Below are 13,713 nucleotides of genomic sequence, written 5' to 3'. Positions count from 1 at the left end.
ACTCATTCACCTTCGCATGCTTTATGGCATACCCAAAATTACCCTTTTAGGCATTTGGTTGTTTCCAAACCTGTAAGGGTGAAATCAAAATATGTCATTCCCCACACAAGATGACATGGTGTCTCAAGTCTAAGGACTAGTTGCACGAGTATCACATGTGAACATTTTCCATAGATACATGAGTGTAATACTAAATGGAGTTCTCATAGTGGGTCATGTTCAGTGAACTTGTTCTTTAACAAGCACCTACATGCTATCCTCAAGTATCCCATATACTTCAATCTATGAGATCGATTGCTTACATCCAAAGTAAGGAGGCTTAACATGTAGCAGTCTTTGAGCATTGTCAATGCCCTATCTTGACAATACAATGACCAGAAACAATTTTAAGAACATGGCTTTGATGCATAGTGATCTCATAATTATAACAAATTTATAATTCTCTTGCCAGGCCTTTATGTTCCATGGGCTTCATTTAATTAGAACTTAATAACTCCTTATTATTGCACTAACATAAACGAGAACTTCTATCACATAAAATTATGCGATTAAATATGCATTAAATGACAATATATATTCCTTGACCAATCTAATTGGCTCAAGGGCATATACCAACAAAGTGATGAGGGTAATTACTTTTGCAACAAATATTTTGATGCACTTCTTGTAAAATATGGAGTTAAACACAAGGTTTCAACTATTTATCATCCTCAAACAAGTGGTCAAGTTGAAATGTCCAGTAAAGAAATTAGAAGGATTTTGAAGAAAACTATATGTCCATCAAGGAAAGATTGGTCCAGAAGATTAAATGATGCATTATGGGCATATCGAACTACTTATGAAACTCCAATTGGCATGTCTCCATACAAGCTAATCTCTGAAAAAGCTTGTCTCTTTCTAGTATAGCTCAAGCACAATGCTTGTTAGGCCAGTCAGAAGTTGAATTTTGATTTGCAAAAGAAGCTGGTGAAAGAAGGCTTCTAAAATAAAATGAACTTGATGAATTTCGACTTCAAGCCTACATGACTGCCAAAATCCATAAAGAAAAGATAGAGAATTGGCATGACAAGAAAATAATGGAATGTCACTTCGAGCGTGGACAAAATGCGTTGCTTTATGGTTCTCGCTTGAAATTGTCAATCTAATGACTATAAAGAAGCACTACTTAAGAGGCAATCCAAGTTATTAAATTCTTGCTGAGTATTTTATTTTATTTTTAATAATTATAGAGTAATTTTCATGATTGTTTGTTTTAGTTTCTTTTTCTTAGTTCATTTGAATAAAATTTTGTTATAGTTTTCTTTAGAATGTCAAGAAAAAGTTGTTTAAGAATGACTTTTTATTTTGCTTGCAAATAAGGAAGAACAGAGTGTGATGTCGTGGTGCCCAAGATATCACACGGTGGCTCCTTAAAGAAAGGAATACACCTTTCAGAATTAGCAATCAACACTATAGCACCCAAGCTATAGTGTCATGACACCTTTAAGAATGGAATATGCCTTTTTGGAACTTGCAATCGATGTCGTGACACGCTAAGATTACAAGTACATGGTTTTCAGCAACTAATGATGCCTAAATAGTTGAAAAATAATAATAATAAAACATAATATTTTAAGCTTTTCAACCCTAATTACCCTTTTTTAAACCCTCTTTAACCCCAAACACCCTCATTACCCACCAACATTTTATCTCTCTATAATTCTACTTCTTCCATTCTCTCCAACTTTTACAAATCCATCAAAACTTCTCAACCAAATCACCACTTAAAATCATTCTTTACATCCTACATTCATCACTAGTGCCTAAAACATTCAGTTAAGTCTACTTGTTCTTGCAATTTTGATTTAAAGATATTATGGAACTTTGCTTATTACATGTAAGAAATTTGGGCTTAATTGGTGTTGTTGATTGTGAAAATTTTGATTTTTGAGCATAGTTTGATTTGGGTTTATAGTTGTGTTAGTTAATTTTGCTAAGTTGAAAGTTCCATGGTGGGTATTTGTTTTGTTATTAATTAGAGACTAATTTGTGAAATCTATTTAGAGTTAAATTTTATTGTTGATTATGGCACCAAAGAGAGTTAGAGCTATTACTAATGATTCCTATGATAGAACTAAATTTATCCCTACTGTTGTTGAAAAGAGATATAATGATGAGGTTATTTACAAAGCTCTAGTACCTGACAGAGGATTTGATGTTAGTGAGGGTTGGTGCCTAAAAATTCATGAACTCATTCATGCTAGGCAATAGACCACATTTTGTAAACACTTCAAGCAACTATGACGCCCATAGTTAAGGAGTTTTAAGCTAATACACAAAAATATAATAATAGGTCTGCTTTTGTTTAAAGGAAATTTGTGCCATTTAATGCTGATGCTATTGATGCTCATTTTGAGATTCCAGGGGCTGTGATTGATGAATACTATGAATAAGTTGCTAGGGAACCTGATTTAATTGAGGTGATTAATTATTTGTGTAAAGGTAATAGGGAGCAAAAGATGTCCAAGGGGCTACCTTTATTTTTTAAGAATAGCCAACTTCATAGTGCATACATGTGTTGATTGTATTTTATTGCAGCTAGATTGCTTCCAGTGAAAAGTGATATTACAAAGAATGTTAGTGATATTGGGAAATTGATACACAACACCATCCTTTGCTCTGCTAATACATCTTTTGAAGGCATATGGTTTCCATCATTGACCATTGATTTACGCAAGAGAGCTAAAGTGCAGTGGTGACCAGGGGAGGAGTTGTTATATCCTAAGGGAATTGATGACAACATAGATGAGAAATTTTTACAGCAAGAGTCATCCATTATTGGAGGTAGTACTTATACTATGAGACCACAGGTATCTTGTTCCTACAATTTAACCATGGCATAGAGGATAGAGCGCCTAAAAGCATTACACACTCAGTTATTATGTTATCATGTGGAAAGTAATAAGGCTATTAAGTAGATAATAAGATCTTGTGCCATTCACATAGGCATCAACATGGCGACTTTCCTTTCACTACCAAATCCCCCCAACAATTTTGATGAAGCTAATGATGATGATGAGGAAGAGGACATATAGATTCTCTCTACCACTTCTACAAGTGCCATGGGAGTTTTTATTTTCTTTTTCTCTATTTTTATCAAACATTGGGGATAATGTTCAGTTTTAAGTTTGAGGGGTGCATTTAGATTTAGTTGTTTGTTTTTATTGTCGCTTATTTTAAATTTTTTCTGTTTTAGTTTTGCATGTTCTATTTTTTTTAAAATTTTTAGTAGATTTATTATTTTTTCTTTAAAAAATTTGCGTGAGATGTTTTGAAACCTTGTCTATGATTTTCTCGATCTTAGGATTATATTTTGATTATATTGTGATTTTGGTTTTTGGGAAGAAAATGGATATGATTTAAGTTTGTGTTGATATCCTTGTGATAACTTCATTATAGGATGAGACTTTCAATAATTCGTGCACAATATTCTTTTACCTAGAATTGTTATGTAATTTAGAAAACATTTATGTCGATAAAAAGTATGATGAAGTCAACGATCCTAGAATTTGTTTGAATCTTCGTCCAAGAGAAATCTTAGACAACACTTAGGGTGGGAAATGATTTAGGCCATTTTTGGACTGTTTGAGCCTTTTTGAGCTTACATTGTTATATAGTTATTTCGAGTAACCCCTTTTGGGCCTAATTTTCCTTTTGTTTATTAAACACATATTTATGTTAGCCTAAGCCTTTTTATGTACTTCCAATTTTGAATCCTTCATCCTTAAGTATTTCATCCTTTTAAGAAATAGTTTGAGCTTAAAGTTAAAATAAGTGAGAAAGGGTGTTGTGATAAAAAAAAAAGATTGGTGCTAGAAATATACCCTTTATATAATTCAAAAATAAATAAATAAATAAAAGGGAAAGAAAAGAAAAAAAATTAATCATATGTTTAAGGGTGCTATGTGGAAAAAGAAAAAAAATTGAGCTCTTAAATAGGTTTTAGATCGATTAAGTGGTTAGGATGAATTTTAGCTCAAATATCTCCTTTATCATACCTTGAACCTCACCTTACATTATAAGCTTAATAAAGACCTATTGATCCTTGAATAAGTGCTAGTTTCTATTAGTGGAGAGAGAGAGATGAAAAGTAAAGTTATGGGATTCTAGTACTAATTTGCACATAGAATTGGCATAAACCAATCCAAATTCACACACCTAGAAAGTCCATTTGAAAATACGTTTTCACTTAAATTGATGCATGAGTTTGAAGATTACCTATATTTTACCTTAAGTTGGAGTTTTGGGATAGCTTCTTAAGGAAAAATTAGGAAATCATGATTTGGTGAACTTTTGTCTCTTGCAAAGTCCTATTATTTTTAATGTTTAGTTTCTTTATTTTCTTTTCTTTTACTCGAAGACTAGAAAAATCTTAAGTTTGGAGGTATAATAACTCTATTTTATAGAATTATTTTGTCTCATAATGTTTTTAAAAGTTAGCTAAGTTCTTAAGTTTAGGGTAGGATGTAGTTATTTTTAGTAGTTTTTCTAATTAGTTTATTTTTATTAAGTTATTTTATTTTTTGCTCTTTTTATGTCTATTTGCTTTAGTTTAGCTATTACTTATTATTTTTTATGTTTTTTTGTAGGATTGCAAGGAATAAGGTTGAAATTGGTGAAGAAAGGTGCTTAAAGGATCAAGGCTTCATTCATACATATTACGGTATTTTGAGCATAGCTCATACTCTAGAGGCCTAAATGACGTAATTCTTTATCCATTGGAAAGCTAAGACATAGAACTAAAACTTTTATGCAGACTACGTTGCCAATCCAAGCTCAAATGTGGAGAAAATTGATTGAGTGTGGCAGATAGTGAATGAAGACCTAAACCCAAGCCAATGCTGAGCAACAAAAGCCCAATTTTGAATTTCAAGTCCAAATGTAAAAAAGCTATGGGCTGGTGAATTCTTTTAGAAAAAAAGAGACTTTTGCTTAACACTTCATTTTTTTAAGCCAATTATGCTAGGTTAACAAAAAAAGATTTAGGGTTTTTAGGTTTTAAAGAAGTAAGCTACCAAGAAATTCACGAAGCTAAGAATCAAAATGGAAGATTGAACATCAATATTGACAATCTTTGTTTCCTTCTTCCTTAGTCTATTATTTTTACTATTCTTGTAATTTTTTATGGTTCAAACTTCAGATGATTTTTATTTCAATTATGAGATTGTTTGTTCTAATCTATTCTTAGTGCTTTTAATTGCTCAACTACCAATTAAATTGATCTAGAAAGCTAAACATAACTTGGAAAAGGGAATTTAGTGTAGGCTAAGTTTGGGACAACATATAATCATATTTATTTGCTTGGATGGATAAATTGAGTTGTGTATTGGATGGGAGTATACCTATATGCTATATGTAGTCAATTTTAAAGCCTTAACTTAATGAGTCCATTTCAAAGGTATCAATACTTGGGCCCAAGGTATCCATACCTCAATATCAAATTTCAAAAATAAAAAGGGTAAAAGTCAATTTTCAAGCCCTTAGTATAAATAGGTATATTTTACTAAGGTTTCCCTTACCTGACTATTTTCATTAGTTTTCTCTCAACTCATACCCATTTTAACCCATTTCTAACCCTCGTTAAAAGATGTCCAAAGGCAACCAGGACTTAACCATTGCCAATCCAAGGATGTTGGGTGCTTAACCACCATCAATTTGTTAGGCCTTAAATGTGTTATTGATTGATGTATGAGTTGTTTAGCTAATATATAATGCGCTATGATAAAATAACTTAAAACTAAGGTTTCTTAGCTAAATTAGCTTACCAATTAAACCACATAAAAGATCTCAAGTTTAGGAGGTTAAGGAAGGTTGATAAAAGCTGAAAACAGCCCAAACTCTGTGTTTTCATGAATGAAGTATCGAAACTTATTAGAAAAGTATCAATACCTATGAAACATAATTCTTGACAAGCACTTTTGTTCAAGAAGAATTGATACCTTCCCCAAGCGTATCGATACCTTAGATCCAGAACAACAAGTTTATGTGTACTCAAAGGTTTTACACTCAAATTCTTTTTCAAAGACTTATGTGACTCTAAATGGCTTTTAAAAGTATTGCAATGATTGATTTAAGCTATTTTCAATGGTTTCATGGTTTAGAATTCAACTCAAGTGGTTTTACATGTGCTTTGAGATATTTGAACTGTTTCCAATTCACAAGTATTTAAAATTTGAATCCTCAAGCTCATACATGCATACTATTTTAAGATTATATTTATGGAAAAGTTAAATACCTTGACTTGTCTCTTTCTTGTATTGGCTCACAGAGTCTTTATGACTTACATGTTAGCTTTTCATATATTTGTTGCAAATTAGGGATTGCTTCTAACCACCTATGTCACGTAGACGTTATCTGTTCCTCTTTTGGTAGGTGATTTAGTGGCCATTTATAACCTAGAGGTTGATTCATGTTCCATTGACAAGTTAGTCTTTATTTATATTTATGTTATGGATATTGAACATGTTATGGATTTGTAGCCTTTCATGGCAATATGCATTTTTTTACTAACTTATGATTTAGGGCCTTAGGGCCCATATGAGCACCAAGGTATGAGTACATGTTTAAATGAGATGATTTTAAACTGTGATTTGAAATGATATGATATGAGCATATAAGCTTTCCACACGTTATGAGGCAAAATTCCATAATGATGTGATGGTGCTTTGCCACAATTTATATGATATATGATTTGATGCTTAATGAATGGTATGATTGTACAGCTTATCTATGGATGTAAGAGGCTTGCGTGGGCTTCACAAGCTATAACCATCTAGGTCTATATGTTGATCACAGACCCCCCAAAGTGAGTCATGACACTTTCTTTAAAAAGACCATAGCATTGGGTCATTTCATTTTTAAAATGATGGATTAGGTTGGTGACAATGATTTGGTCTTGTCTCAACCCTTTTTTGATTTTGTTAGTGAATAAATCAACTCTTCACTTTAGAAATGAATTTTGGTTGACTTTAAAACTTGTTAAAATGCTGTCTTGGAGACTATTAAGTTACGGACCTATAGCTAGCAATAGTAGACGTTAGCCATTGTGCACAATGCTTTATATCTTTTGAGGTTGCTAACTATATTACCCAGACCATTTTAGTGATACGACACACATTGTTTTGGTAGGCAGTTGATGTGATCCTACTCTTTTGTTAAACAATCGATGGCTTAAACACATTAGACTTACTTCATTTAAAACAATTTGATTATGCTTGAGAAGTAAATTATGGAAATCTTTAGAAATTTGATTACACTCGAGAAGTGAACTTTGGAAATCTTTAAACATTTTTTATTGTTGTATAATTTGAAATTGTATTTTATAAACACTTTTCTGTTTAGCTTGTTCCTCCTCCTCATACTCATGGAGTTAATTATAACTTACATATGTAAAATGCATTTGTTATTTCAGATTAGTAGATGACTTGGCTACCTACCCTTTGGGAAGAACTATTACTACTACAGTCGATTTTGGTAGGTGTTTGATAAGGCACCTAGTCGACATCCACCCTTCTCTTTGGGTTGTACTTTGCTGGTTTAGTCTGGTTTGTCACTATGATATTGAAGTCTATTTAGATTTGTAAATGAATGTTATACTTTTGGATTAGCCACGAGGTTACTATACTTGGGATTTGACATGACTTAACTTATACTTTGGTCTTTTAAATGTTTTGTTTTCACACATTGAGCATAAGATCATGCAAACTAATAAACCTGATATTTGATTTATAGATACACACACACACTTGCATTGTATATGATTCCATGGTGATGCATCCCATGTTAAGTGGGATCTCCCATTATACCTTTGCACCAGTCACAGACTATTGAATTTAAATCTTGATGCCAACATAATTGAAAGCCTTCTCAATATCAAGCTAGAGAACCACACCATCTTCATTCCACCTATAAGTTTTCATGTTGTGGATGACTTCCTTAGCAAGGAGAATCTCATCCATTATTTGGCATTTGTTGATGATGGTGTTTTGTGCGTCAATAATAACTTGTCCAATAATCTTTTTCAGATTATTGACTAGAAGTTTTGCATGGATCTTATAGAGGGAGTTCATATGGTTACTTAGTTGATACTCCTTTTAAGATGTGCAATTTGCCACTTTTAGGATAAAGATGATGAACAAGGAAGTGAGCCCTTCCAATTTACCTAATAACATGAAATCCATCAGAAAGTCATGAATTTCCTCCTCCGTCAATGGCTAGGAGTTTTTGATAAAGCCATCTAGTATCAATGCTTTTTAACTGTCATACTCCCATCTCATACTCTCTAACTCTTCTATACTGATTGGGTCTTGAGATTCATGACCTCATTAGGATCTAACTACCTAAAATGCAAGCCATTTACTAGTAGGCCCCAACCATTCAATGCTATTAAAAGGCTCTGAAAATGTTCCAACATCATTTCTCGAATCTCTGATGGGCTTGAAATTTACAAATCATTTTTCAAGATTCTTGCCATGTGATTATTCCAAGCCTGAAATTTGGCTTTACTTTGGAAGAATATTGTATTTTTAACACCCTATTTAATCTAGTGGATTCTCAACATTTTCCTCCAAAGTGTTTCACATTTTCTCACAACTAACCAAAGTTTACAGATTGTGTTTCTTTTAACCAAAATCTCCTCATTTGAAAGATTCTTGGAGTTTTTTATTTTATTAACTTCATCCACTTTTTCCTAAAGAGCAAAAAGTAGAGAATCAATGTTTCCAAACACATTTATCCATTGTTTCAAAAAGGCTTCAATGTAGCAATGTTGCAAGTTTCACCTTTAGGTAGTATCTCAATTTTCCTTGAACATTTACCATTTCCATTCTTGGGAAACTTCGCTTTGAAATTTTTTGCTTGAAGCTAATCATTGAAAATTTTAAAAAGTTCCAGCCCTTAATTTTTGACCTCTAAACATAAAAGAATGAAGCAGTAGTCAGAGATAGATCTCTTAAGCCCTTTTTACACTAGGTTATGGAATTTGACCATCCATTTTGATGAGACCAAGAAACTTAGCACCCTACTTGGCTTGGCTTTTGAGCCATACCAATTAAATGTGAAACCCCAACCTTTCGTTAAGTGAAATTGTTTAAAATTTTAAGTGATTAGATGAGTTTTAATATAATTGTGTTGTTGGATGAGTTTTCTAACTATTTTATTATAAATTTTTCCCTAATATTGTGTTGAATTGATGTAAGATTTAGGGATGAAAGAATAGGAGGATAAGGAAACCACAAAAATGTATTTTTTTCAAGTTAAGGCATGAAAGGTCAATCTCGAAGAGTTTTAAGGCTTAAAATAGCTATTGGAAGTAAAAAGGATCAACCCCTAGTGAAAAGGGTCAATCCCTAGACACTAGGACAGTCGGAATAGGTTCTGGAACTTAAAGAATCAACCCCCAAGCCTTATAGGGTCAATCTGTACATGATAAAATATTTGAAATAGCTTTCAGAAACACAAGGATTGACCCACAAGCTTTATTGGGTCGAACCTTGCATGTCAAAATCAAATTTTGGGCTCTGGACCCAAAATGGATCAACCATTGAGGATAAAGGGTAGATCCCTGCATTTTTGGGAAGAAAAAAATAAACCTAGGGATCGACCTTAGGCTTTAAAAGGTTCATCCCTAGGCTACAACAGTGAAAAATAAAAGGCCTAGCCTGGGCTTATTTTCTCATTTTACTTCTCTCAACCTTCAAACACTCTCTTTGGCTGTCCAAACTATTCTACGACCTCTAAGTCCATATCTAACAAGTATTAAGCCTTCCAAAAGGTAAGATTTAGCCATTTTTAAGTTTAAAACACATGGGTATAACTTAACTTTTATTTTTTTTTTCAAATTTCAACATATAAACCCTTTGAATTGAGGATTTTTTTTACGGTTTTTTCTCTCCTGAAAGATTGTTCAGGTAAGGATGTTAAGGTTGCACAATAAATGATTTGAGTTTGAAGTTTTATAGCATATGTGATTAAATCGAAGAATTTAGGTTTACTCAACTAGTTTTGAATAAATGGGTATGTTGGGAAATTTGTAAACTTATGATATAAATTATTGTGTTAGGAATTGTTGAGCTCGAGTATCATAGAACCATAAAGGTTTGACAAAGCATGGTTAGAAATGCGATTTTGTCAAAGTGAGTGGATACACCTTTTCAAGTATGTTATATGCGTAAAGTAAGCATGGTTTTAATGAGGTGTTTTATCATTCACGATTAAATTTTCTTTTTATGATGACGGATTAAATTTTGAAACTCAAATAATTTTTAAAGAAGTTTACGAATGTATTATGTATGTAAATATCTCTACTACATTTTAGTGTTCAACAAGTGGAGACAAACCCTTTCAATGGTTTTCTTCAAAATGAACTCAATGGTATGATGAGTATGAATAGCATGTATGTTAAATGAAAGTATGGTGGATGTGGAAATTCCCACCCATTCATATTCTTTCTATATACGGCAAAATTACTTGTGTACTTAATTACTTGGTGTAAATAAAATCAAAGTGCAGAGTTTTAACTATTAATTTACCAACTACTTGTAAATAAAATTTCTCCAATGTGCTCAACACTGTTAGTTTACCAACTTTAACTCTCTGTCCATTGCTATTAATCCATGGAATTTCCATGGTAAATGTTCTCACAAGATTGATGATATGTGTGGATTGCCATTGCATTAACTACCATGTCTGCCGGTATCTACATAATTTTGAAATTAATTTTTTTCAGTTTCAAATAGCTTTGAGCTGTAGCAAGAAATTGGTATAAGTTATCTAGAAATTAAAAATCTCACCACATCAAAGGCAGAGTAAAGATTGCCAGGAAAGCATTTTAATTTCACTTTGCCATAACTCAAAATGACGGTCTCTATACTTCTGTACCAACTATAAACAAAATGAGTCATTATTCCATACCTACCAAAAGTTTCATAAGACTTGTATCAAAATAATCTGAAATCAAATACCAAAGGTAATTACCTCACACCTTCAATCCACCTAGGGAAGGGTTCTATGTAAGTGCTTAAAATCATGACAGGAGGTAATTCTCCTTTAAAGTTCCCTAAAAGCATCTCTCGCATTGCCTTTGTAAACACATATGTGTTAGGCCATCCATAACTTTTTAATATTTCAAAAATATTCACTTAATATCCTAATGCTAAAATATACACCCTTCAAAAGTTTTACCCAATGCATCATATTTAAGAAAACCTTAGTATGAATTCAAACTTTAATGAATTTATGCTTGCAATCTTACTGTCTTTAACAATTCAATTTAGCAATAATGGCAAATCAAGGTGAAATGGAAATGATAATGGTGTGTGTGTCTCTATATATAAACCTTTTGAGGCCAAATCCCTTCATTGTTGAGATTATTGCTTCATTTGAGGCACACTGAGATCATAATTCATCCAATTTTTCCTCTGCAATTCTCTTCTCCTCAACAATCTCTAATTTAATTGTTTTCTTTAGAGTCTCACACATGTAAAATGGTTTCTCCAATATCATTCCTGCCTGTTCACCGCATACGTAGGCTGAAAGATGATGATAAAAGCATGATGTTAAATAATTCTCAATACATTAAAATTAAAAGATATATATATATATATAGATAGCTAATATTAGTTACTAATCAATCAAGAAGGATCAATTTAATATTGACTAGTTGATACATGGAGAAATAACTTTATTTTGCCACATTTCTTTGCAAAGCTCAAAAAGCATTGAAAACTCCAAATGTATTGGTGGCTAATGCAACATCACACCTTCAAATATAAGAGAAAAGAAGGAAAAGAGAAAGGAAAGAGTTGGTAACATTTATAGGCAAAATTATGTTTCTAAGACCAACTCCTACAATTCCAATATGAGGATACTTGGCTTATGACCAGAAAAATTCTAAATTACCTCTCACTAAATTCCATTATGGCAGCTACATTTACAACAATTTCTATTTCTTCCAACATTTCTTCTCTTGCTTTTGATTCATTCACTCCTAAATTTTCAAGAGAGATATTGCCTGGCACTACTATCACCTTACTTGATACAAATAGGTCAAAATTTGTACCCCAACTGTCTTGAAAAGTCCTAAACAGTTCTGTGCTTATAATCTGCATATAAATTAATTTGTAAGTTTTTCCTTTTTTTTTTTTTTGCAAACTCATCCCAAATATTACAAATATGCACAAGAAACAATAATTACCAAGCACAAACTCGAATAAATATTTACTAATGATTATAACATACATTTACGTGTACTTTACTTTGTTAAAAATTTGAGAAAGAAAGACATTTACATTGCATTTAGGGCTCATCGTCAAAGGCACAGATTTGTTAATAAGGTAGGGAATTTAAAATTTATGCCTACCAACTACATACATAAGTATATCAAGTAGACTAATTTTTATATAATATCTGAATTAGTTTTCACAATTTCTGTATAACTAATAGAGGGATTCGGATAAAAATGGAAGGATTATAAATGTGTTGGGTTATAATATATATTACCCATTTAATTTGTATTTATATACCAAACCCACCCATTACCCATTTAGATGGATGAGACCCAACCCACCAAAATATATATAAATGGAAGGAGGAAAGAAGGAAAAACAGGGAGATAAAACTAAATAAAAATTCAGATAAGTTGGCTTTTTTTCTTTCTTGAAAAAGGGAAGAAAACGGGTCAAAAAGGGTATAGGCAAAATTTGTCACCATTGTATACAACAAAGCACTTCTAAATTCATATTCGCAAACATAGCGATATATTAATTTAATATTTGGCTTAGAAAAAACAATTTCCAAAATCATTGCTTATTGAACATGTAAAAGTATTTATGTACCTCACTGTACAAGTGTTTTGTGGCAAAGTTAGCATCTGTAGCCCTCAAAAGAAGATAGAGCTTTTTCATTTCTGGTTGAAGTCTTAATATCTTCTCAACAAAAACTAAAACCACAGTTGAAAATTAAATCATTAAAATGATTAGTTTTATTTTATTTTAACTAAAATCACACTTAGCTAAGTAAGAGAGAAAGGGAGAGAGAGAGAGTACTCTTTGCCAAAAATCCAATTGCACCAGTGACTAATATGGTCTTGTCTTGAAGAAACTTGGCAACGTTATCCAGCTCCATATGCATGTTTGAGAACAAAAAACAAAAAAAATTTAGAGGGAAATATTTGGGGGAAAATTGGCTATAAATAACCCCTTGTAGCTTGAGTAGATGTTACTCAAAACAAAAGACTGTAACAATGTGTTTCTTCTCTAGGGTTCTCAAAGTACTATTTCAATTCTAAAATTTAAAGACCTATTTTTGTAATATAAAAATTTAAAATAAAATTAATAAAATTAGGACTCAATATGAAATAAAAAGTTTAAAACTAAATCTTAGTTAAATAAAATTGTTAAATTCTACTCAATCCAAAATTGAACTTTGTTTTGTCCTGGGCTGATGTCAAAAAATGGTCTCCCAGCTAGCTCCAGCTGACATATGGATAGTCATCACATAACCATTTTCTGATGGGAGACTTTTGGCTTAAGGCATTTTTTACTTTGCTTTTTTCTTTGTATTATTGAAGATAAATAAGATACTCACCTACTAATAAAAATATAAATAAAGAAAATAAATTATTAAATCCTTCGTCACCTTATATCTCAGTAGCCGTAACTAAATCAAAAATAAACA

General features: G+C 31.9%; 1 pseudogene; it reads right to left on the bottom strand.

The window, feature by feature from the left end:
- Positions 1–9,429: 9,429 nt before the first annotated feature.
- LOC110428060 (putative fatty acyl-CoA reductase 4) lies at positions 9,430–13,161 on the bottom strand (annotated as a pseudogene).
- Between the last annotated feature and the right edge of the window lie 552 nt (positions 13,162–13,713).

This window comes from Theobroma umbraticum, unplaced genomic scaffold, assembly GCF_002168275.2.
Source record: "Theobroma umbraticum cultivar Fairchild unplaced genomic scaffold, ASM216827v3 scaffold_39.0, whole genome shotgun sequence".
NCBI lineage: Eukaryota > Viridiplantae > Streptophyta > Magnoliopsida > Malvales > Malvaceae > Theobroma > Theobroma umbraticum.
This window is presented reverse-complemented; position numbering and strand designations above follow the sequence as displayed.